At 38.8% G+C, this 27,775-nt stretch overlaps 1 long non-coding RNA gene across 1 annotated transcript in view; it reads left to right on the forward strand.

Moving 5' to 3' along the window:
• The window catches only part of LOC108714175, a 31,222-nt gene extending 9,737 nt beyond the window's left edge, over positions 1-21,485 (forward strand). Inside the window, exon 3 of the long non-coding RNA XR_001935322.2 lies at positions 17,845-21,485. This is a non-coding gene — a long non-coding RNA (uncharacterized LOC108714175). The remainder of the gene's footprint in view (positions 1-17,844) is intronic.
• Positions 21,486-27,775: the final 6,290 nt, after the last annotated feature.

Here is a 27,775-nt window from a genome sequence, read left to right on the forward strand (position 1 = left end):
CTAGCAAGTAGGGTTTTTTATGCTGGGTAACTGTTTAACTATAAGAAAAAAAATTCTTAGATTTGAAGTTAAAGATTTGACAGTAACAGATTTGACAATAAAGGGAGCTTCGCTATACCCTTTATTTTGCAGACAATATTCATCTTTGCAATGATTATCACAATCCAATGCTTTGATTGCTTTGCATAAACTTGAAAAGGTATCAGAACTGAGATTAACTGGCCCTTGCGTTGTTCACACTTCCGATTCAGGCTGCAATCTTCATACTTGTGATCCCATGTATTGTTCACACCTTTAAGGACCTGCATTGTTCACACTTGTAATCCCATGTATAGTTCACACCCTTAAGGACAGCGCCGATTCATACCTTAGTGCCGCCTGAGGCGGCTCCTGCGATGCCGCCCCCCCTCGCCGACTTACCTGTCGGGAGGGGAGGCAGGAACACTAATGCGGAGAGCGCAATTGCGCTCTCTCGCATTCGTAAAGCCGAATTTCCGGTTTAAAAACCGGAAATTCGGCTCTTAAAGGTGCAGGAGCGGCTTTTTGCCGCCCCTGGAAACCGCTCCGGCGTTGCTGCCTGAGGCGAGCGTCTCAGCTCGCCTCATTGGCGGCGCGCCCCTGCTTAAGGACCAGAATTGTTCACACCCCAGGCTGTCAGTGCCCACATGGTTCCCCTGTTCACACCTCATACAGACTGCAGGAGCAGCACTGGTAGCTGGCCACACAAGGGCAGATCTGCTTATTTGCAGAGGTAGTGAAATAAGCGGATCTTGCACCGATATGCTATATCAGACTGATCCGATCGTGGGCCCTAGGACCTGATGATCAGATCACAGGCCAGCAATGCAGGTGGTGGGATCGAGGACCACATTAATAAGCCAACGTGGTCCTCAATCTGATGGGAGATTTTTTAGCCTGCCCAATCGAAGTCTGGGCGATTTTCAGACAGTTATTGATTGCAGAAGCCTGTTGGAGGGCCCCATATACTGGCCAGTAATCTGCAAATTTTGTCTGTCACCAGCTTTTCTTGGCCTGCGTATGGCAACCTTTAGATTGGTTTTCCTGTCCCCTACCTTGCTCTGCCTGTGTCTGTTCTACACTACGGGGCACATTTACTTAGCTCGAGTGAAGGATTAGAATGAAAAATACTTTGAATTTCTAAGTTTTTTTTTTGGCTACTTCGACCATCGAATTGGCTACTTCGACCTTCGACTACGACTTTGAATCGACTTTGAATCAAACGATTCAAACTAAAAATCATTTGACTATTCGACCATTCGATAGTCGAAGTACTGTCTCTTTAAAAAAAACCTTGACTACCTACTACGCCACTTAAAACCTACCGAGCACCAATGTTAGCCTATGGGGACCTTCCCCATTAGCTTTCTAAGCTTTTTTTGATCGAAGCAAAATCCTTCGATCGAAGGATTTAATCATTCTATCGAAAGATTTTTCCTTCGAGCATTTGCGGGAAATCCTTCAACTTCGATATTCAAAGTCGAAGGATTTTACTTCGAGGGTCGAATATCGAGGGTTAGTCAACCCTCGTTATTCGACCAATAGTAAATGTGCCCCTACCTGTGTGTTCCATACTCTGCCTGACCTACACTGCCTGTGTGTGCCATACTCTGCCTGCCATACTCTGCTTGTGGGAGGTAAACCTGGTGGGGGTTTGTTAGCATTTGGAAATACTTGTTAGGGGATCTCCAAGGTGTGTAATCATGTTCTCTGTTGCTGTGCTATAAATAGGGGAGGCAAATAGATTAAATGGTATGTCACATAATCTTTTCACATATGAGTGATATTCCTGCAATGAGCTCTGACCATTTGTTTTTTGTTTTTTTTCGGTACGCTAACACCAATAATGTGGCTATAGTCTTGAAAGTTCTTGTGGTAAGATTGGTGTTGTTTAAAATAGGTGTGGTTTAAAAAGGGGAAGGGGTCAAAACTGACTTCCATTATCGACCCACCACCACGTGGGCAAGAAAAATGTCAGACCTCGGTACAACAGAAGTTAGACAACACTGTGCTATGTTGTTCATAATTCATACTTTTCTAACTCAGTCCTGTATCTGTTGCAACATAAGGTATCTCTCCATATCAGAATATTCCTCCTTACCCTAGTAAGTATATTGGAATTCTAATCTTTTCTCCAGTGCTTTGTCAGAAAACATAACTCATTATTTACAGGTATAACATAACATATGCGTTAGTATGAAGTTAGGGAGGCATTGGTTTCTGGGTTTCTGCCAATTAAACAAGAAAAGAAAGAGAATAACAAGAGTGATGCTTTCTGTTTATCTTTGATCTGGCTCAAGAGAGCAGTGGCATAATTAGATGTTACTGGGTCCTACAGAAAATTAATTTTATAACCCCCAACATATCCAGAAGTTTCCTAGTTTTACCAAAATATTTTGAAATTGGGTGGCCTCATGGGGCCCCCTTAACCTCCTGGGTCCCCATTGTAGTTACGCCCCTGCAAGAGAGAGTAGTTGACGAACGGGTGATCACAGAGAAAAGTGTATTAGAAGTGTATGAATGTAGTAGGATACAAGTAACTTTAATAAACAACGTCAATATGCACATACCAATATGTCCATTAGAGCTAAGGCACACATGAACTTGTGTTAGTAAATGAGCCTCTAAGCCACAAATAAACTTTAAAATATGTAATTAACAATAGTGCTAACAATGGTGGCATCAGTTATAACTTTGTAGTTTCGAAAAACGGTCCGCACACACCAATGTTGCAGTCGGGGATTGTGCCCCTTTTATTAATGCCACCAACAATAAATATTCAACGTTTCGGGGGGACACAGCCTCCCTTCTTCAGGATAAATTCACAAAGTGCACAGTGCCATGTTCTTATACCCTTAACTCCTCCCATCTCATCTGTGTAACATCTCATTAGTATCATTTATGTGATTAACTCATTCAGTTCATTTAAGTACAAATTCAGTGTAAATCATGTTTTAAATAATGTTACATATATTTCTTTAAATAGTGGAAAGCATTTCTTTCAATTAATAAAAAACATTTTTTACTCACTGCCCCTGGTTGCGTTTTTACTTTAGCTTTAATATTTGGAAAATCTTAACACCTCTCGTGTGTAATTGGGCTATCATGATACTTCATCTGTGAAGGAAAAGGGTGATTATAAAAATTATTAAATAGTGTATAAATATCTAAAAAACCTACAAAACCACATATATTACAGAAAGCATGTCAAATTAAAATCTTCATTGAGGCCTTTAGGCATTTGACATGCTTTCTGTAATATATGTGGTTTTGTGCACTTTGTGAATTTATCCTGAAGAAGGGAGGCTGTGTCCCCCCGAAACGTTGAATATTTATTGTTGGTGGCATTAATAAAAGGGGCACAATCCCCGACTGCAACATTGGTGTGTGCGGACCGTTTTTCGAAACTACAAAGCAGTAAGGTGACCTGGCAAGGTCAACGGTGGACCAGCACCACTACGCAGAATAAGTGGAAGGAGGTGTGCGGTAACACAAAGTTTTATTGAACCGGCATCAGTTATAAACCATTCTTTGTGATGACATCTTTGGTACAATTCAGTAAAATTTTTGTAATATACAGTAACAAAATATCAAGATTTTAGAAATCATATTTGTTTCCATGTTATGTAATTGCTCTATAAGAGCGAGACAATAATATGTAGATGCTGTAGTAAAACAAGCATCAGGGATCTCTGATTCTATAACATTTGGATTTTACCAAATATCAAATTCTCCACAAAAGCATATCTGCAAATTTTCAATTAGTATTTGAAAGGGTAAGAAATACTAGGTAGCTGGGTATATTTTCATTTGGGTGAAAATTTCCATCTTTCCATTTTCTGTGGTGCAGTTAAGTCTCTTTGCATGATGGTTGGTCATATCATTTGAATGCAGGGAATGCAAATGGAAACATTTGGGGGCATTTAAAAGCAAATTATATTGGACTGAGGTCATGCAGCACAGATGGGACATTAATAATTGCTTTAGGACTCAAGACATAACTATGTAGTAGTGTGGAGTGGTTTAAAAGGAAATATGCCCTATGTATAAATAGCTACAATACCTCCCTCCATATATATACAATAAAAGGTAAATGGCACAGGATACTCTGTGCACAAAGTATTCCTTCTTTGTTTATTTAAAGGAAAACTGCTTAGCTTTTGGAAGAGTCATGGAGGAGGTCTTAAACCATAATGTACTGTCTATTGATCAAAAATCCATTATAAGTTTCATGTTCACGATTATGTAAGCAAAACAGCTGCTCACGCTCATACTGTATCTGCTATTGGAGTTATGCAGAGAGAGGCATTCCCTACTCAGAATGACCTTATAAGTACAATGTATTTTATCTAAAGTATTGCTACCTATAGTCCTCCAACAGTTTATATTCCGCCCCCTCCCACTTATTTTGTAAATTAGATGTTTGCTTTGTAGCAAAGACAAAATTGTATGGCTAATTTTCTCTGTATGTTCACAGTAAGGTAGGAAGTGTTGACAGCAGTGAAGCCAATAAAAGATTCATTATGTATAATGGTTGAGGTATGTGGGTATGCTTATTCATCATATAAAAAGAATTTAAGGAAAGGCATCTGAGTAGGTGTGTTTCCAGATGAAGAAGAGGGCTGTGTCAGAACAGCTAATGGGTCTGTGTGTAGGTGGGCAGCTGATTGTAGTTTGTGAGCTCACTCTAAATACTGATATAAATGTACAAAATGAATGTGCTTTGCTTTGTTATTCATAAAGTCCTGCACTTCCCATAGTTGCTGATTGCAGCATTCATATGTGCATAAATCCTTTATGCGTAGAACAACTATACACACGTGGTTTTACAAAACCAAAGCCAGTCTTGTAATTTGTACTCCGGCTATCTAATCATGGGATTGTTGGATTCAAAGGTATTTCGCATAATTGAGGAAATGCCATAAAAGTATTCTAGGGAAGGCAGACGTTCCCTGAATGGGGGTTAAATATCTCTTTTCCCAAAGTCATAGTAAAGGAGCAAAACTAGCTGATGCCAGTATAATCTGGAACTTCTGAAAGAGGAGGGGAAAGTACCCAAGAATCTGCTACAGCTGTCCATGTTTTATGCATTAGCATGCTGCTTGGTTGTATCCTGTGTGCATTCTGTGAACATTCTATAGGCATGCTGAGGTTTGAAAAAAGGGTCATATTGTGATGCCACTGTTTCAACACATTGTAGCACAAGCACAGCACACATTTTGAAATAAAAGAGGAGAGAGGGATAGTATACCCCTAAAGCTGGCCATACACAGATTGCTAAATGACAGAAATCTATCTAAAAATCTGCACATAGCTATCAGGCATGTTAGAACAGGGTTGGACTCTGTTCAGAGACTTTGGGAAAAACTCAGTGGGCCTCATCAACAGAGACCCACTCCAGCTGAAACTCTGGATGCAGCCCCCTGACCCTGAATGCAGCGCAAAGTGGACCTCACACCCGGGGTGCCCCTACGTCGGCAGTCCCAGTGGGCCCCAGACTTCCCCAGGTCAGACAAATTCCTTATAGGTGCATTGATGCGGGCATCCCAAGGCCTGCAGTATGAACAAGGATCAAATCAGCCCGATTTGGACAGTGCATGGTTTACCAATTAAGACAAGGATTCCCTCATTCGATGACTGTGTCAAATAAGTGGATCTTACATTTTATACCAAACTTCTAAGGCTAAAGAAGTCACAGGGGAATTTGAATTAGGGGTTACAGGCCAAGTGCTTTTACAAAGATCATGGCGCTCCAAAGTGACTTTTAATAGTCTTGTATGTTATAGTAAGGGGGCATATTATCCTTATAAAGTGTTACAGTATGACAAAATATTTGTTATGAGCTAAAAAGTCATAACTTTTCTGCATCACTTTTGGAATCACATACTTTCTTGTAATTACCTGCAAGTTTTTTAATTTTCTCCCGACCCCCTTCAAATTAGATATTGGAAACAGTTTTCTGCTAGCACCTTTATTGCTGTGCACAACTCCCAGCACCTCTTATGCTTATGCTTAACTCACAGTACTAGCCTAGAATATGTTTTCAAGACACAAAAGGGGTAATTTATCACAAATTCAGCAAGGTGCAAACCAGTGGCGGACCCAGCAAACAGGGGGACCATACTGCTGGTCTGGATCTACTTCCTCTATAGCCCCTACAATCCAATAATATTTGCACGCCTGCTGCACACTATCAGCAGCGGTCACATGTGTGTGCGAAGGGAAGGTGATACGAAGCGTAGCATGCCAGACCCATTGAAGATTTTTTTGCAGGGGGGACCAGTACGCAGTAGTTACACCTCTGGTGCAAACTATTAAGGCCTTAAAGGAGAAGGAAAGGCATTTTTATTCGGGGGTGCTAAAAGTTAGATTGTATTTACTTACCTGACACCCCGGGCCTTTGCTCCTATCAGCAGAAAACTGCACCGGCCCAGGGTTATTCCAGCAAGCAGAGTAGAACAAAATAACCGTTTATTTTGTTAAAGTTCGGCTTTTCGCTCTACTGCACATTCGCAGCCATGACAAGAATGGAGAAGCGGGAAGACGATCACTCTGTGGTACTAGCTGGAATAATATTGTAATAATTACACCGCACACCCGGAATTTTACTCACTTTCACTGCTATAGTGGTGCTGGTTATCCGTTGACCCGACAAGGCCCCTCAGCAACAGCAATTCCACAATCATGGATCCGCACACACTAGTTTTTCTGCAGTGGGGAAACCCCTTTCTTTTTATTTATATTTACCACCAATATCAACGTTTCGGGGTACAACCTCCTGACGAAGGGAGGTTGTACCCCCGAAACGTTGATATTGGTGGTAAATATAAATAAAAAGAAAGGGGTTTCCCCACTAGGTGGAATAACCCTGGGCTGGTGCAGTTTTCTGTTGACAGGAGCACAGACCCAGGATTTCAGATACGTAAACTTTTGGCACCACCAAGTATATCATGCCTTTCCTTCTCCTTAAAGTTTTAATTACATTTATTTTGTGTTGTAGCAGTTTCATCTTATGCAATAAGAGCAATTTAATTATTGCTTACAGGTCATCCCTATTGCCTGCTATTTTTACACACTAATCACCCCTAGCCCCCCTCACTTTCTAGCTGATCCAGTTACTCCTTCCATTTCCCAAAACAGCATTCCAGTCTGCCTACACTCAAACCAGCTTTCATCCACTTTATTGGCTAAAGAATCACTCCTTGCCCTCTTGCCATCTGTAATTTCTTTCCCCCAGAATGCAGCATTTCCTCCAGATTTAAAGTGAAATTGCAGCCATTGCTTAATGCTATAATTACCTTCAACATTTCTGTAAATACTGTTAATAACAGCATTAGTGTGCTGTTCGCTTGCCTCTGTTATTGATGCAATCTACCAGGGGAACCCTGAAATCACCACCACATCCAAGGGCACAGGCATTTATAACTGCAGGTAGCAGTTAATCTAGTATTATCTGTGTAGTTCAGTGCATCTTTTTCTACATGGGGTGTGATGATCTGTTAGACTCAGATGATTGCCATAAACTGGATCTCTTTGATGCAATGTTGTAATACAGTAGAACTCTGGAACGGAATGCAGATTTGGGAGCTCTATCAAGCCATTGTAGGGACTCATGCATCCCTTCAGATCAACAACAGCAGTTTAATCACCTGTAATGTGTTAAAGATGAAACAATCACAAAAAATTGTTTTGCTGTTTTGCGCCGAGAAATAATTTTTAAAGGAGGAGGAAACCCCCTTGGCGCAAAAATCCCTCCCCTGTGTTGCCCCCCTCCCTCCTCCACCCTGGCCTACCTGTCCCCCCGGGCAAATGCCCCTAACTTGTTACTCACCTCTCTGCGCAGGTCCTGTCCACGGAGTTCACAGGCACCATCTTCTCCCAAGCGGTCTTCTTCCTGGATTAATCGGCATCTTCTGGCGCATGCGCAGTAGGAGCATTTACCGGTACGGATCTACTGCACGTGCGCCGAATGTCACAAAGTGAAATCGTTAAACTTCGTGACTTTTGGCGCATACGTAGTTGATCCGTACAGGTAAATGCTCCTACTGCGCATGCGCCAAAAACGCCGGTCAAAGCAGGAAGAAGACCGCCTGGGAGAAGATGGAGCCTGTGAACTCCGTGGACAGGACCTGCGCAGAGGGGTGAGTAACAAGTTTGGGGCATTTGCCAGGCAGGACAGGTAGGGCAGGGGGGAGGAGGGGGGGGCAACACAGGGGAGGGGGGAGGGTTTTTGCACCCAGGGAATTTCCTTTTCCTTTAAGACCAGCATTGTCTAATAAACCTTATTGTACTTCATACATTCTGAAGACAAATTTAAATGTGGGCAATACATGTGTTAAAGGGGAAGGAAAGTTGTTTACTACTTGGAGGTGCCACATATTAGGCACTCCTAAAGTGAATGTATTTACTTACCTTAAACCCCGGGCCGGTGCTTCTTAAACTTTGCAAGTTAAAATTTGCCTGTTGCAATGTAATATTCTTTGTTTGGCTTTTATTGCATTGTGAATCTTAATTGCACATTGTGAACCTTAAACACCTTCTCTGGAGTTTTGTTAAATAGTTTGTTGCAAAAAAGGATTTGCGATTGCAAAATTTTATTACATACACTGCAAACGTTCACAAAAGCAGTTTGGTCGCTAACTTTGTGAAGAAGTCATTGAGGTCTTAATCAGTCAAAAATGAAGCAAACATAGTTTCTAACAGGCGCAAGAGTCTTTGCAAAAGTTTTTGGCGATAACAAAGCAATATTGCATTCCTCCTATAGTGTATTGACAGGTCTGTATATGTATGGGTATATATTTAACTATGTATACTGTGCACATGCAAGTCTATTTAGGAGCATGAAAGACAGAAAGATTGTCGGACTGGTATAGTTTTTTTTTCCAAACACGGGAACAGGCCCAGGGAAAAAGTTAGCAATGTAATACACTGTGGGTGCTTAACATATTGACACCCCCCTGTGTTTTAGACATTCCTTGTCCTTTAATTGTAGTAGGTTGACAACATATTATTTTATATATTAGACAGAAACTATCTCATTCTGCCAGGACTTGCCAAGATATATACCCAAGCTGTAACTCAAAACGTTTTTTTGAGGTTGTGAAGAGGGAATTTTACAGCACATGTGGTAGCAATGCCCCAAAGTGGTAAGATTTTGGACATGGATGCATACAATTATCCATTTTATTTTGGAGATAACTTTTATGAAATGTCACTTGGAGACTTTAGTAAACATATTGCGTGGTGGAATGGGTTCATCCAAGGATATATTAATTGTTGCTAAATATTGATACGCCCTTGTTATGGATTTCAACTAAATATAGGGGTATGTGTAAATTAAAATGTCTGGCATTTTATTTGATAAACAGTAATAATTCATAAAGAATTGGGAGATATGGCTCAGTTACAGAAATCCAAATATGCATTTCTGTAAACATTACCATTGGTCAATTTCAATGGTGAACTGTCAATCGTATAATTATAAACAGGGCTGTAGTGGATACTTAATAATCATTTTTCACAAATAGGTTTTACATTTTCCTTATAGTTTTCAGATATAAATAGCCTGTTAGTATGCTTTGTCATCCTAATACTTTCTACTGTAAACAACCCACTGCATATTGCTGAATCATACTGGAGTCAGCTTTAAAAAAAAGTGATAAAGACGTTTAATGAAATTAATTTTTATAATAGTAACAATTCCCCTATAACCTGATCATCGTCAGGCCAGGGTTGAGCTCTTTCATCCAGTATATGAGAATGGTGTGAATTAATGAATATTTTTAAGAATCAGCTTCAAGATGGAACAAAACATTATGAAAGCTTGTTATGGTTATCTTAGTCAGCCACCTTTATCACACCCTCAGTATATTTATTTCAAAAGTGTTACCATGTAACTAGTAACCTATACAGTTCATAAAATTCCTGCCTTATCATTTTATTGCCAAACATATAACAGATGCACTGCATGACAAGGCATGTTTAACACCCACCCTGTCATTTTTCAGGCTAGTGATTGTGGCACTATTAAGGGGTGTTATGTAGCATCTGATATCCAACGGTAAGCACAAGTTTCACCTAGCATATAAGACACATGCACTTGGGTAGCCTGTAGCCATACACATGCATGCTCCATACCTACACAACGTATAGTAGGTATAAGGAAGGAGCTCCTGGTGATGGGAGCCCTCTATTTAAATATGCTCAAGCCTTCTGTGCACTGCATTCTGCGTCTTGCACCTGTTTTTCCTTAGTTGGAATAATGAGTGCAAGTCTAAGATCATACTTTGCTGTAGAATAGGTAGACAAAGGAGCTATGTGCTTGGTGATTCCAACATTAAGATCATACTTTGCACAATAGAATGGGTAGACAAATGAGCAATGTGCTTGGTGCCTCCAACATTGGAACTTGTCCCTACATAAATAAGTCAATTTATTCATAATAATAAAGTCAATTTATTCATAATAATTGAAGAGAATTTTTTATGATTGGTGATGTTTACATTTATTTTGATGTAAGCTTATTTCATTTACATGTATATCTCAGGCTGGGCTGGATAATTTTGTGTCATCTGCAAACACTGATACATTACTTACAACACCCTCCCCTAAGTCATTAATGAACAAGTTAAATAAAAGTGGACCCAATACTGAGCCCTGGGGGACCCCACTAAGAACCTTACTCCAAGTAGAGAATGTCCCATTAACAACCACCCTCTGTACCCGATCCTGTAGCCAGTTTCCTATCCATGTGCAAACGACTTCATTAAGCCCAACAGACCTTAGTTTAGAAAGCAGTCGTTTGTGGGGCACAGTATCAAACGCTTTGGCAAAATCCAAATAGATCACATCTACTGCCCCCCCACTATCCAGAATCTTACTTACCACATCATAAAATGCAATCAAATTCGTCTGACATGACCTATCCTTCATAAAGCCATGCTGATTGTTGCTCATAATGCCATTCATTAGGACAAAATTTTGTATGTGATCCCTTAACAAGCCTTCAAATAATTTGCCCACCACAGATGTCAATCTTACTGGCCTATAATTGCCAGGCTGAGATCGTAATCCCTTTTTAAATATTGGAATAACATCAGCTTTTCTCCAATCCATAGGCACCATACCAGATGACAGTGAATCTGAGAAAATCAGAAATAAGGGCTGGTCTAAAACTGAACTAAGCTCTCTTAGAACCCGGGGGTGTATGCCATCAGGCCCTGGAGCCTTGTTTACATTAATTTGTATTAAAGCTTTTTGAATCATATCCTGAGTCAGCCACTGACTAGATTGAGCTGAACCATTCGTGCAGTTATTAAGTGAGCCTGTGAACCCAGACTCCTCTATTGTATACACTGAAGAAAAGAACTGATTTAACACATTTGCCTTATCTGTATCTGTTACAACCATACTGGTACCATTATTTAATGAAGCAACACTCTCAACCTGCATCTTTTTACTATTAATATATTTAAAAAACTTTTTAGGGTTAATTTTCACCTCCACCTCAATTAACTCTTCATTTCTTTTCTTAGCCTTCCGGATTGCTGATTTACAACATTTATTACAGTGTTTATATTCATTAAATGCAGCTTCTGTCCCTACAGATTTGTAGTTTTTAAATGCCTTTCTCTTCTTTCCCATTAACATCTTTACCTCTGTATTAAGCCACACAGGATGATTCTTAGAGCTTCTACGTTTAGTCCTTAAGGGAATAAATTGAGAACAGTAATGATTTAATATCATTTTAAAGGACAACCATTTCTGTTCTGTGTTTTTAGCTGAAAACCTAATGCTCCAATCAGAGCTGCCATCAGAAATTGCGGGGCCCCGCACAACAAAAATTTTTAGGGCCCCCCTTCCCCAAACATCAGTACAAAGGCTACACAGGCACAAGTGCTAAACATTTAAGGCCCACCTTCAAGTTAAATAAAAAAAATTGGCGGCCACGGAGCACCCCCTACAACTTATTAAAACAGTGGCTAGGACCCCCCTACAAGTTATAAAAAAAACATTAGTGCCTGGGTCCCCTACAAATTATTGAAAAAAATAAAAACATAGTATAACAAAGCAATATAAATGAAATTCCTGGGCAAGGCACCTACAAGTTATATTAAAAAAAACTGGTGGCAAGGGCCACAATAAGTTATATTAAAAAAATGGTGGTCAGGGCCCCTACAAGTTAAATAGAAAATAAGTGGCCATGGCCACTACAGGTTGCATTAAAAAAATGGTGGACAGGGCCCCTATCTGTTATATATAAAAATTGGTGGCCAGGGCCCCAACAAGTAATGTGAAAAAAATTGGTGGCCAGGGCCCCTGTAAGTTATTAAAAAAAAATAAGTCCTTACTTCAGCTGCAGAGTTCAGGGAAACTCCGGTGTCTGTGTCTTTAGCTTTCCTGTGCTCTGATTTGCCAGTGAAATGTAAGTCCCGGTAATTTTGTATGGTGATTGGATAAGATGGAGGGGAGGTTCAAATTTCACCCATCCAATCACCATGTGGCTAAACCGGGACTTACAATTCATTGACAAATCAGAGCAGTTAGAAGATACAGGCTCCCGCCCACTCTCCCTTCCGTAGTCTCCAGCTTAGTGACAGCGCGGCCAGCTATCCAGGCAGCACAGCCGGGCCCCCCTCCAGTCTTAAAACCCTCCGGGCCCGGTACAACACTCCCCCCTGTCCCCCCCTGATGGCGGCCCTGGCTCCAATCAATGCTCTGTAGGGCAGCCCTCAAGGCACTAAAATTAGCTTTGGCAAAATTCATGGTTTTTGTTGCTCCAGTATATTTTTGTTTTTTGCACCAGACATTAAAAGATATAACATTATGGTCACTATTACCCAGGGGTTCAATGACTTGCACATTTGCTATAAGTTCTGGGTCATTTGAGATCACTAAATCAAGAATAGCATTTTTTCTGGTAGGCTCCTCAACAACCTGTGCTAAAAAATTGTCGTGCAATAAGTTTATAAACTTGTTCCCATTAACTGATCTAGCAGTACCGTTGCTCCAGTCAATATCTGGGTAATTAAAATCCCCCATTATCATTACTTTACCTAAACTAGCAGCCTTTTCTATTTGCATTAGGAGCTTTGTCTCTTCCTCCTCACTTACATTAGGGGGTCTATAGCATACTCCTACAAATAATTTGCTGGATTCTTTACAATTGGTGAAGAACTCCACCCATACGACTTCTGGCCCCTCATTTTCTAACATAACCTCCTCCTTTATATGAGCTTTTAAATCCTGCCTAACATACAGACATACCCCTCCTCCTTTTCTATTGCCTCTGTCCCTCCGAAACAAAGTATAGCCACTGATATTTACTGCCCAGTCATGCGACTCATTCAGCCATGTTTCGGCCACACCAATCACATCATATTTTCCTTCCATCACCAGCAGCTCCAGCTCTCCCATTTTACCAGTCAGACTTCTTTCATTTGTAAACATACATTTAATACTGGCACCATATTGAACATATGACATGTGGTCCTCCCTATCCTTAACAGTATCCCTAGCCAAATCTCCTCCCCCATTTTCCCTTTCTTTGCCCACTATCTCATCTAACCTGTCTACCACTGAATCTTTTACTGAACCCTCCCCCCCCACACCTAGTTTAAAATCTCCTCCAACCCTCTAGCCATCTTCTCTCCCAAAACAGCTGCCCCATCATCATTGAGGTGCAGCCCATCCCTAGCAAAGAGCCTGTAGCCGACTGAAAAATCAGCCCAGTTCTCCAAAAACCCAAAACCCTCCTCCCTACACCAATCTTTTAGCCACGCATTAATCTCCCTACGCTCCTGCTGTCTCCTTAGCGTTGCTCGTGGCTCAGGTGATATCTCTGAGAAAATTACCTTGGAAGTCCTCGCCCTCAGCTTTGAACCTAGTTTTTTAAAATCATTTTTGAGGACTTCACCACCTCCTCTAACTTTGTCATTGGTACCTATGTGTACCAAGACCGCTGGGTCTTCATGAGTGAAACATTGTCAGGCCTCTACATCTGTTTTGTTGTGGGTGATCAAGTGTTATGCAGTATTAGTGAAATGGACTGTGGCATCTGGAGGATGAAAGCCATATCTTAGGTAGCAGGGGATATGTGTAATGAGTCTTGTGCATGCTGATCTGATCTTAATAGTCTTGGGAGTTATTTTCCTATCTGTTTTGATGATAAGACTGCTCTGCTGATTACTTAATGTAGCACCATTAAAGTTGATGCACATGGGCTCTAACAGTAAGACATTGCGCTTCATAAATTATGGACAAGCTGCTGCTTGTATTTGTGGCCTTCCTGTAGGAATCATTGGGCTCCTTGCAGTTCAGGCACAGGGCAGGCTACTTTCAGATGCGACTGTACCATGACCCTGGAGCTTTAGAATATGCAGTTGAAAATGTATACATGCACATTATGACTTCTGCAGAGCTCTAAAGAGGTAACAAATACCAACAGTAGTTTTATTTGTTTCCTGTCTGGCTCTTATGAAATGACCCGTCTCTTCATTCAACATATCTTCTATATATTTATAGTATTCCTGCACACAACATTTTAATACAGAGAACAATAATTATAGTTTTTGTTTTGTATAAAACCAGCAGAGCAAAATGGAAATGAACAGAGGAACTATAATGTGTGATATTACGTAATGCCTCCTGCATGTATAAATATTTAGTCTGAATTCTGATGAGTCTCTGGTGAGAATGTCTCTGACAGTAATGATAGTTAAACATAAGGCTCACCACAGCCGAGTGGAAAATTTCCACATACCTCATGTCTAAGCGAATATTTCCTTAAAATATCTGAACTTGGAAAATAAAACACACCTGTGGATTTTCCAAGTCACATTCCGAGCTTACAGATGGGGCAAAAAAAGATAAAAATGTCAAGAGTCAAGTCAGAAGCAGAATGGTAATTCACTGCTTCAAGAGATAAGTAACATCTTAAAAAATGGTCAAATGGCTGTTTATTCAACGGTAAAGGCTTAGGACAAATTATTTTAGTGCCTGCTGCCCCACTTGGCTGAAAACTGTCTTTGGTAAAATGTTATAAATAATTGCATTCTTTATATATTGGTAGTGAGTGTTCTCATGCAGGATTTCCAGTCAACTGCTTCCTAGCTGTTGTTAAACTATAATTCCTGAAAGATTAAGGTGCTGGAAAGTGTTGTCCAGTATCAGCCGAGAAGTCACAAACTGGATCCATCCCTGAATTACTTTTCATTTCTCCTTCCCCAGACTTGCTCTTGTTTTGTGACATATAAATACAGCTTCTTGTGGTTCATGTGAATAAGTGGTATAGTGTTGTCCCCAGACTTTGGAACCCAGCCATTTCAGATTCATATTTTTGTGCCTTAAAGGTATGTAGCTGACTGTGAAAGATCCTGTAGTGGATGTAAAAAGTGATGTGGTGTGGTAGGGATCCAGAATTCCAGTGTCATTGCAGCCTTGTGCTGAGTTGCAGTTGGGCAATATGTGCTAAAATGCGAGCTCATTAACTATCTTGTTAATTATGGGCAAATTGTGGCTACCATTTGCCAATGTGCAGCAAGTCAGTAGTAGGTATTGAAGCAACCTGCTACTGAAACACAAGTATAGACGCAAGTACACAGTTGTATTTTCCCTTGTTCTGTAACATGACCTAAGTATTTAATTTTGTATATGGCCAGGGATGGATAATAACGGGGGAAGTCGTGGCTTGTGCCTTAGAGGGGTACATCTTTAACAGTAATTCTCTCAACATGTTACATTTCTACTTGTTTATCTGGAATTTATTTTATTTTATTTACCAAAAAAGAAAAAGTATTCTATAAGAGCCATAGAAAGTACACTGTGATCATGCAGTGCACAAATGATTTTATTTATCTTCCTTGCTCATCATAGCGCTCAGTAATTATGCAGGAACACTTGCTTAATTACCTGTGGACAAAACTCATTTCTTTACATTTATTTTCAATTTCCTTAACTTGAACTTTACTATTATCATTATTGATACAGTTACAGCAAATACATACAAAGAAATTCCAACTTTTGTAAGTGGAATTAGTAGTTCAACTGTTTTTTTAAATGTATTTATTGTAATGTGATATAATATTATTTATTCATCACAGATTATGTATTTTGTGTGTTCACTTTGTATAGCAGTTTAGTGTCTTGTACACTAGTTAGCAACTATTTTTTTTTGGTAAAGGTTTTCCCTTCATTTATTGTTGGTTAGTAGCAGCTTCTGATGCACTTTAAGGTATTTCTCCGGGTTGATCTGCTATTCCCTTCTGTACAGCAATGATCAGGGGTTAACTGTAAGGGATAGCTGGGCTAGTGTCTGTGATCAGAGGTATAATACCAGCAGCATAATGAACAAGCTAGAGGCCTGGGCTAGTCTTTGAGGGGTGGCAACAAACAGAATAATATGACCTGACTGCAATACTGCAAAATTCTAAGAAGTTTAAAAACAAATTGCTGGTATGGTGTAACTTTCTGAGTCATTTCAAAACAAGAAAGGCAAAGTCTTGCTTTAAAGGAGAAGGAAAGCTACGGAGGCATTTTATTGCCAATAGATTAGCTGCAATAGTGCAAGCTAGAATGCTATATTTATTCTGTAGAATGTTTTACCATACCTGAGTAAACAGCTCTAGAAACGCTCTGTTTGTTTAGGATAGGAGCTGCAGTATTAACATGGTGTGACATCACTTCCTGCCTGAGTCTCTCTCCCTGCTCTGGGCTCAGATTACAGTAGAAAGGGGAGGGGGGTGGGGAAGAGGAGCAAACTGAGCATGCTCTTGCCCAGGGCAATGAGGTTTAAGCTGAAGGCAGGAAGTCTGATACAGAAGCCCATGTGTACACAATAGAAGGAAAGAAATGCAGTGTTTCTTTTGACAGGGGACTCAGAGCAGCACTACTTTGGGGGTTTACTGGTATATTTAGATGGACCTTTCTGATAAGGCTTACTTAGTTTTAACCTTTCCTTCTCCTTTAAAATCTTTTGTTTGGTTTGATGATATGGGCCTTATGGCCTTATGTATTTGTTTTTTTTTTTTGCAAAGAACTGCCAGTTCACAGCATCTTGAATAAAGGTGGCCATACAGGGGCAGATTAAAGCTGGCGATATTAGTCCTTTAGACTAGGAGTGCCCATACTTAACTAATGCCAGGTCTACTTTTAGGGATGTTGTCCCATTATGATCTACTTCCATAAAAGCATTGTTAGCATTCTGTTCCAAGGAAAATTTTACTAAAATATTTATTTATAAGAAAATGTATGTTATATTTAACAACTATTTCTTATGTAACCTTAACATAATAAATATCTGAATAAAAAGCATAAAATAGGAGGGTGATTTAGACAAGCTGTTTGTTGATAGTTTCTTGAGATCTACTGATCACCGTCGGCACCCATTTCCTTCGCTGTAATGCGATTGTTTGGGCCTAGGGCCGAACGATTGGATTTACCTGATATTGCCCTGCCTTTGGTCAGCATATCGGCTTAAGATCCGCTCGTTTGACGACCCTTCCAAACGAGCAGATCTTATCGTAAGTATTAAATTGTCGCTTCAATTCCATTCACAGCACAAACAATCTCTTGACTACAGTCTTTCTCACTGAGCAATATGTGCCACACATGTCCATTTGCCAAACTCTCGCAATCCTTTTTAGCAACCAATCTACCCAACTATTCACCCTTAGGTAAAGAACTACAGTTTAGTATATGGTCATGTACAAAAATTATGAGCGTATCAACAGTTTTAATTATACATGGAAAATTAATTTTATAACAAATAAGCATTTATTCAGATATTAAATGATACTGAAATATTCTTTTCTTCTTTTCCCTACTCAGACTAAATTGCATAAGGAATTGCAGTCACCGGGCTCTTCAATGCTGCATGTTGTTGGCAAATAGTAGAAGAAATGATTTACTTGCTGCTGTGGATAACATTGATATTAAATACATATAATCATGTTAACAATGGTAACTTGATGAAATGAAGGCAATAGAGATGAAATGGATAAAGATTTTTATGTGATGGAATTATTTGTTTTAAAGACAGAAGTCAAGAAGAAAATGGAAAAAGCAGCTTGTTTATATGAACTGAAGATTTTAGAAAGGCAATATACACTGTATTCTGTCTTTTAACTACAGTGGAGCAAGGCCATAACGCATTATAATCCTGGAAGGTTTCCACCCAGAGTGCTTATTTTGTTCTACAGATTTACCACACCATTGATCCTTGGAACAAATGGATACAACAAAATTACATGGCTCAAACAAAAACAAATGGAACATGGAAAAACGTAATTACTAGGCTCTTTTAATAACAGCATATACACAACCGGAAGGATGTGGATGCATCACTAAATTCAGCTGATGGAGGATCATGGGATGAAAATGAATGGAACACATTTTTAACATTTTACATCTCTTTAAAATGACAAGTTCACTAGGATGAAATTCTGGCTATTTATAGGATTGTACTAAGTGTTTGATATATGTATCACAGGAAGGAAAATACAACACTTTCAGTGCATAAAGCTTTCTCAGTTGTTTATTTCACCCTGACATATATACCTGTCAACTGGATGCTGAGTTTTAAAGTAAGTAGACTGCATATATGTAATGTAAGATGAGCTATGTTTGCTGAAGTGCAGTTTAACATGAATACTACTTTAATATAAAAAAAATTCAGGGAAACACAATATTTTGCTTTCCTTAAAGAACTTTAAAAAATAACCAGAGATAGGAAGCATATTAGGAGTTAGTTGTAGTTTAACAAGATCTGGAGGCTGCAGGTTGGATATCACTGTTCTGAATCAGTGATATTCAGCCAATTACTTTCCAGTAATAAAAAGTTGTCGTTCAGCAGTTACTGGAAAACCACAAGTTGAAATACTGTTCTGAATAACAGATGGAAATGTTTATGTTTTGATCATGTTCAAGAGGTGATGTAAAACCACAGACTTTTAGATTTTAGAATGTAAATATTAAAATGGTAATAACTATATTAATTATAATAAATAATTTAAGAAAACCTGTTTCCTGTATTACTGCCAGCTGTTAAATATGGCTAATCACTTATATAGTTGTGCCATGTTGCACTAACTTTAATTAGGTTATCTTCCATATATTTTTATTTCCATTGAGTTCCCACTTTTTCATTTTCATTCATATGAGAATAAGTGCTGTTGTGTTGCTTGTCTTTGCCACAGCTTGTTGCATTTAACACCAATGTTACTTGACTACTTAGGCACCAGTTATTTTAAAAGGTATTAACTGAAGGAATATTCTATGAACCCAAGATATAATTTCTTCTGCCTTCACTTCCTGTTTATTAGGAAATAAGTAAGTCATACAAGCAGAGGATTTTTAGAAGCACATTTATCAGTGATATCAGAGTTTGCTTTTTGATAAATACACTTCTAAATATGCATTACCATAGGAATCAATAGAACAAGGGTGACTTTTTCTGTGATAAACTCTAATCTAAAATTTTGATAAATTTGCCCCTTAGTATTGAATTATTGTCCCTCTATTCATCATATTTGATTTATATTCTATTTCTATTTATTTATTCCCACCCTGGGTAACTGGGCCTGGTGAGTTCACAGAAGGGTCCACTGGCACATGAGTCCATGGGTGTTCATGAGCACCCTACCTTCTGTCCATACTTGTTTTATACCTAGATTAAAAGAAGCATAAATCTTTGCTTGATATATGAATGTCCATTTATGCAACTGATAATGTCAAGGGAAGGTTTTACCTGTGCAGTTCTTGTTCCTAAAAGTAGCAAAAGTGCAGCCCTAATGGCTTGGTTTTCCCCAATTTGTCACATGATCTGGTAACCTTATCTCAGTGGGAATATCTCCCCCTAGTCAAGGATAAATTGTTCTTTTAAAATGAATGCTATTTAGGTGAGAGACACTGGCTAGACTTCTTTTTTTAACCTGTGTTCATAGGTTTCTTTGAAATTGAAACACTGTACATACTTAGCATGTATTTAATACATGGAAAAAAACAACAGTCCACCACCAACTTAATTTCCCTTGAATGCTTGTCTGAGAAATATGGAACCAGTAGTTAATAAGGAAAACATGAAGATTGTTACCACATACAATGTGCTACAAACAGTTTTAGAACCAGGCCCTTGCAAGGTATATTATTTGGTTTTCATCTGAAATTAATCACCCACATGATATTAGGGTAAGGGCACATGCTAAGATTCGGGTAGATTTAGTCGCCCGGCGACAAATTGCCTCTTCTTCTCCCCAAATAGCCTTCCCGCCGGCTAAAGTTTAAATCGCCGGTGGGGAGGCACTCACAGTCATTTGTTTTCCGAAGTCGCCCGAAGTTTCCTCGTGAGGCAAGCAATACGAGTGCCATTCTGCCAGCGATTTAGATTCTAGCCGGCGGGGAGGCAGTTTGGGGTGATTAGCCACCTGAAGGAGAAGCGAGTTGAAGCTGGGTGACTAATCTCCCCCAGTAGCTTTGTGTGCCTTAGACTTAAGGGCATGTTTACTAACATTGGAGATAAATATCTCCAGAGATCTCCGGAGATCCAAGCAGACCTTTGTTTTCTAACTTGTAGGTGACTGATTAAATATAATTTCTGATTGGTTGCCATGGGCAACATCTCTGTAGATCCACAAAGATATTTATCGCCAATCCTAGTAAACTTTCCCCTTGGTCTCTTAAAAAAATCTTAGGTAAAACAAATAGCAGACATTTATTTACAAGTCGCAACAATACAGAAAAATGTAAACTTTTAGTTTTGCATTGTAATAATTGTTTGGTGTAACCAGACAAGTAATCCACAAAGAAATGTGCTTAGCACATGTAAATGTGCTAGTGTCAACATTTCTATGACATTGACAGACAGTATTTTTAAAAAAAAAGTATCAATAGAAGAGAATTATGACGTAAATACATTCTTCACATGCCTGAAATGGAATAAAACATGCCACCAACTCACTGCACAATGCATAGGACAAGGAAAAAATAACAACTGTTTTTTGTCTTTGCTGTTGAATTTGGAGGAAAATAATGACTATTAACTGTGTCCTGATCGCTGAAAGTGCACTTTTTCAAGTTTTTAATGTGTTTTACTTCAAATTGAGAGAGACATAGTAGTAAAATTAAAATCTCTCTCTCACTTGCTCATATAGGGGTGAGGGTTGATAATAAGGTCCCTGGAGACAAGCAGATAATACCAGTTGGTTGGTTGATTGCATCTCCTTTTGCAGATTTCCACTAGGAGGAGCATAAGAATGCTGTAGTGCCACTTACTGTATATTCAAGCATGAGCATATCTTTGAGTTTATGAACTCTACTGCAAACTTTCATTTGTATTCATTATAAGGCATTTTAAGTATTGGTATTTGACAGTTGACACTGCTAAATGCTTTAAGATTGATTGGTATTCTTTTATAGGACAAGGAAAGTAAAACTAAAAAAGTAGGCTAGAAATGTTGTACATTATGTTTTAGGCTTCTGTTCCAACCTAAAGCAACCACAGCCATTTAGCAATAAAGATCTGTGTCTCTAAAGATGCCTCAGTAGCTCCCCATCTTCTTTCCTGCAGATTTACTGCACATGCTCTGTGCTGCTGTCACTTACTGAGCTCAGGGACCCACTCACAATATACAGTACATATGGAATATAAATGTCACAATATGAAGCTGATTAGTAATTAATGCAGATTTCTACATGTCAGCACAGAAACCAGTGCAACTAGCATCAGAATTTAATAATCAGCCCTGTAGCATTAGCTTATATGACAGGCCAATCTCATTTTCTGCTTGATAATTTGTGACGACCCCTAAGCTTAGCTTCTCAACAGCAGCTCAGAGCTCATTGATCATGTTAGTGTTGCAGACACTTTCCAAGATGGTGACCCCCTGTGACAAGTTTGAAGTCCTGGATCATTGCTGCAATTGACAACCTGAAACTTTAGGCAGCTGCATTAAGTTCAGTATATAAAACATGGCATTTTTAGCCCTATTCATTTTTAGGGTTTAGTTCTCCTTTAAACATCTGAAAGGCACAGAGTGCAGAAAGACTTAGGGCAGAAGTGCTCTCTGCATTAGCAGTAATGGACACATGATTGTGCACCTTAGTGCTCTTGCATCTCATTATCATAACCATCATTATTTAATGTTTTTAATATAGTGCCAGCAAGTTAAGCACTTTAAAGTGATTTAGAACAAACACACATCTTAAAAAAATGAACAAACAAGGGTTACAGAATAAAATAGGATTAGTGGGCTCTGCTCACAAAAGTTTACAATCTAAAGGGTAAAGGAACATTTGAAACATAAAGATGATGAAATTAATTGGTGATTTCTGATAAGTTTATTTCTGATCAATAAATCTTTGACTATGACTTTCTAAACAGGTGAATCTTTAGGGGTGTGTAAAGGCTTAGAAGGAAGGGGAGAGTCTAAAATGATTCTTAGGCAGCATGCCTGTGCGATTGGCTGAAAGTTGATTTTGTTGACTGTGAGCGACACTTGAGGTATATGGGAAGGTGGTGGAAATATAATGAATTCAGTTTCAGGTAGTGATGTGACATCTAGGAGGAGATAGAAAAAAACTCAGTCTGTAATCTGGTAAAGAGCAGAAAGAAAGATGTCAGGATTAAGCAATGTATTTAGGTATAATCAGCAAAAGGGTAATATTTGTAAGATGGTGTACTGTGTTTTGTTGAAATTGTTCAAGTGCAATAAAATTTGTTTTGAGAAGGGAATAAAGGGCCCAGGCAGGAGGTAAAGGATTGGGGGCTATTCAGGCAGTGTTAGAGACAGGGAAATAATTCTATAGGTGCAGGGAGAGGATAGGTTGGAGATCTGGTTAAAACATTGACACAAGAGAGATAAAAAAAAGTCAATAAAGAGAAGCATAGGTTTAAAAAAATGTTTTTTTTTAAACAGGGTAAAAGCATATTGGCTTGCAGGGGGCACCCGGGCACCTAGCTCCAGCAGTAGTTGGTGATGGGGAGGTGGGCCCTTGAGTTTAGATTCTCTGATGGGTCTCCTGTAAAGAAATTTTCTGCCCAGGGTCTTAATAACTTACCCATCAACAACAGTCTCAATTCAGTGTACACAGTGGATAAGGTTACATTCTAAGTGGCAACCAAAACTGTGATAAACACTAGTTAAGAAAGTCTATATATAAAGTCTATATAAAACACAGAAAGTAAGGAGAAGTATATATAGTCACAGACAAGGGTTCTTTTTCTCTTATTCTTTATTAAAATAACTTACCCATTATGACTTTCTCCCAAAGTTGGTTGACCTTTTCTGTATTCATCAGGACCATAACCTCTCTAGTTTTTTCTACCCTTATTAATGTTGTACAGGTGTGGGTCCTTTTACACAAAATGCTCCGGACCTGGGGTTTTTCTGGATAAGGGATCATTCTGTAATTTGGATCACTATATGTTTGGTCTGCTTAGAAAACATTTAAACATTAAATAAACCCTATGGGAATATTTTGCCAGCAATAAGGATTAATGCAGTTTAGTTACCATCACGTACAAGGCACTGTTTTCTTATCACAGAGAAAAGGGAAATATTTTTTAAACTTTTAAAGTATTTGATTAAAATGGAGTCTATGGGAAATGGCCTTCCCATAATTCAGAACTTTCTGGATAACTGCTGCATTTTAGTTGCATTGGAAACTATAGAGGAATAGTAATAAAAATGAAACAATATTCCATGAACCATAACATGCTGAATCTTTTAGACCAGCACTGAATCATTTATTTTTTTTTATGTTGAAATAAGTTAAATAAGTAATGGAAAGATACAGAAAACTTGAACACAAAAGTGAGTGTGTCCGTGCATGCTTTTGTGATCAGTGAGGCCATGATCAGTATCAGAGTAGTAAATATTCAAAATATCAGTTTCACATATTGTACTCATTCAAAAAATATCACTTACACTCGTTGTTTAAAAGTCGTTTTTTTTTCTGGCGCCAGTCATAGCAGCTGAAATGTCATATTCTGTGGTGACTTTTAAGCAAAACAGCCTCTTGCTGAGAACTCATGAGATTTCCTCAAATCAATCACAAGAGCAATTGCTATTTTACTGTTAAAAAGGAATCCAAAAATTAAGTGTTTCGCAGTTTCCCCTTATCTGTTTAAAATCAATTCTGTTTTTCAGATAATCTTAAAGGGGTTGTTCACCTTTGAGTTAACTTTTAGGGGCACATTTACTTAGCTCGAGTGAAGGATTAGAATAAAAAATACTTCGAATTTCAAAGTTTTTTTTTGGCTACCTCGACCATCGAATTGGCTACTTCGACCTTCGACTACGACTTCGAATCGAACGTTTCGAACTAAAAATCATTCGACTATTAGACCATTCTATAGTCGAAGTACCGTCTCTTTAAAAAAAACTTTGACTACCTACTTCGCCACCTAAGACCTACCGAGCACCAATGTTAGCCTATGGGGAAGGTCCCCATAAGCTTTCCTTGCTTTTTTTGATAGAAGGAAAATCGTTCGATCGATGGATTAAAATCCTTCGAATCGTTTGGTTCGAAAGATCGAACGATTTTTCCAAACGAAATGCGGGAAATCCTTTGATATTCGAAGTCGAAGGATTTTACTTTGAGGTTCGAATATCGAGGGTTAATTAACCCTCGATATTCGACAAATAGTAAATGTGCCCCTTGGTATGATATTGAAAGTGATATTCTGAGATAATTTGCAATTGGTTGTCATTTCTTATTATTTGTGGTTTTTGAGTTATTGGCTTTTTATTGAGCAGCTCTCCAGTTTGCAATTTCTGGTTGCTAGGGTCCAAATTACATTAGCAACAATGCACTGATCTGAATAAGAGAATGGAATATGAATCAGAGAGGGCTTGAATAGAAAGATGAGTAATAAAAAGTAGCAGTAACACAAAATGTGTAGTCTTACAGAGCATTTTTTTAGATGGGGCCATTTGAAAGCTGGACAGAGCCAGGAAAAAAATGCAAATAATTAAAAAAAACTATAAAAAAAATTGATTTGTATTACTGCCTTGAAGTGTTGAGGTTTTGTGTTTGGTTCTAACAGTGCTCACTATGCAAGGAGTTTGTGTGTTCTGTCTGCATGTCTTTCCTCCCTCGCTTTTTTTTTTTTAAAGAGACTGTGATCTGTTAAATGAATGCAAAATTAAGAGTGAGTTAAATGGGTGTTCACCTTTGAGTTAACTTTTAGTATGATGTAGACAGAGAGTGATATTCTGAGAAAACTTGCAGTTGGTTTTCATTTTTTATTTGTGGTTTTTTAGTTAATTTTTCATTCAGCAGCTCCAGTAGGCAGTTTCAGCAATCAGGTAGCTAGGATCCAAATTACCCTAGCAACCATGCACCATGCAGTTTCAGCAATCAGGTAGCTAGGATCCAAATTACCCTAGCAACCATGCACTGATTTGAATAAGAGACTGGAATATGAATAGGAGAGGTGAGTAATAGAAAGTAGCCATAACAATAAATTTGTAGCCTTACAAAGCATTTGTTTTTAGATGGGGTCAGTGACCCCCATGTGAAAGCCGGAAAGACTAAAAACTATCAAAGAAAATAGATAATAAAGACCAATTGAAAAGTTGTTTAGAATTGGCCATGCTATCACGTACTAATAGTTAACTTAAAGGTAGACTACCCCATTAATGCCATTTATAAAAGGCCCCTAAATGCATTAATAATTCTTGCACTTGAAACTACTTGTGGGGAGAGCAAATTTGCCCACTTACCAGCTCTGATGATTAATGCATACATTAAAGCCAAGAACCCATTTCCACCAGCCTGGACATAGTTAAAAACTGAACATAGTTTAACCCCTCCGAGTGCACATGTATAAACATACCTATACAGACCTCTCTATGGGGCAAATTTACTAACCTCCAAAAATTCGCCAGCGACGGCTTCGCTCACATCGCAACACTTTGCCAGGCGTAGATTCGCCAGGACAACGCTAATTCACTAAAATCCGAAGTTGCGTCCAAGGCATACGGAGGGAAGTGAAAGTTCAATGGACGTACTGTATATGTTGCAGCCAATACATTACACTATACAAGCCCGGGAACCTTAATACAGGTATAGGATCCCTTATCCAGAAACCCAATATCCAGAAGACTCCATAGACTCCATTTTATCCAAATAATCCAAATTTTTAAAAATGATTCCACTTTTCTCTGTAATAATAAAACAGTAGCTTGAACTTGATCCAAACTAAGATATAATTAATCCTTATTGGAAGCAAAACCGGCCTATTGGGTTTATTTAATGTTTAAATTAATTTCTAGTAGTCATAAGGCATGAAGACCCAAATTATGGAAAGATCCATTATCCGGAAAACCCCAGGTCCTGAGCATTCTGGATAACAGGTCCCACACCTGTAATATGAAATAGAGTTGTTATATTTCCCTACACATGAGCCCAGTGTATAGTTTATGTGCTATATGTTAGGAAATATAGGGGGGAAGTCAGGTACCCCAGAAATTTACGATCTTTTACGCGTGAAATTACGCTGGCACGAATGCGCAGACATGGGGTAGGCCACAGAGCTTGTACGTGCCTGGCACCCCCTCAGCTTTGCACCCTGGGCACGTGCCTACTCGGCCTACCCCTAGTTCCGGCCCTGCCCCTATTTACCATTTTACAAAATTTGGCAGGTTATGAAGGTTTGAACACATTTCTGTGTTTTTTATGTATTATTACAGTTTTACTAATGAAGGTGAATTGTCATTTGAGCTGCAAGTCACAATTTCCCCAAGAGACCTGCTTATCTTAAGTTGATACAATTGTTTGTTTGCTAATCTTAAATTGTTACAAAAATATCTAAGTGCACCTGCCATGTATTCTGGGCTCTCTGCCAAAAGCCAATTAAGTTTTAGAAACTTTGTATCTTTTTCTGTCTGTTCAGTGCAGGAGATCAAAGGAAAAGTCAGGACATTTCAGTAACACAGAAGGTTGAGCTGTCAAAATCGTGACTGTCCAGCAAAAAACTGGACAGTTGGGAGGAATGGATTTGCACCAAGCATCATTAGGGAGCTAGCACATGAGGAAACGTCGGGTGACTTCGGAAATTGAAGTGCCGCATGTGCATTGGCGCTGGCGTTTTCTCATTATAGCAGGCGGAAGGCAGTTCGGGGAGATTGTCGCACCACAGAAGAGGCGATTTGTCGCCAAGTGACTAAATCTCCCCGAATCTGCCCGTGTGCTAGCTCCCTTATTAACACTGCATGGATTGGTACAGTGAAAGTGACATTTTGAGGTTTTCTTTTTAGCAGTGTCTTGTTTTTCTGCAAATACTCTCTTTTTCTTTAGATGCTTGTAAAAATTGTATTTTTCTGTTTTGTAACATTAATTTGGGTGTGGTCATTTTTTTTAAATTATTGGATGTGGTTTTCTATGATCGTTATCCTTTACCTTGTAACTTTGTGTTTTCAACAACAAAAAAAACTGGATGCTCTGATTAAACTGAGCACAGTTCCATGACCTGTATAAAAGAACTCAGCCTTTGTCCTCGTGCATTTTTATGGAACCGGGGCCCCTCGGTGACTTATAATATCCTTATATTTTATCTATTTTTACCACAGGTAATATAATGTGAAACCAGTTTGGAAGGCTTCACATTATATAGTATCAGGCAAATAATCTGTAGAGTGGAAATTACTGGAGGGATTGAAATGAAATATGTGATGGGTATAAAATATCAATGGAATTTAGCTGCAAGCATTCATTCAATATATGTATTTCTGGAAAAAAAAGAAACCTCCTGCAAAAA

This window comes from Xenopus laevis, chromosome 4L (genome assembly GCF_017654675.1).
Source record: "Xenopus laevis strain J_2021 chromosome 4L, Xenopus_laevis_v10.1, whole genome shotgun sequence".
Lineage (NCBI taxonomy): Eukaryota > Metazoa > Chordata > Amphibia > Anura > Pipidae > Xenopus > Xenopus laevis.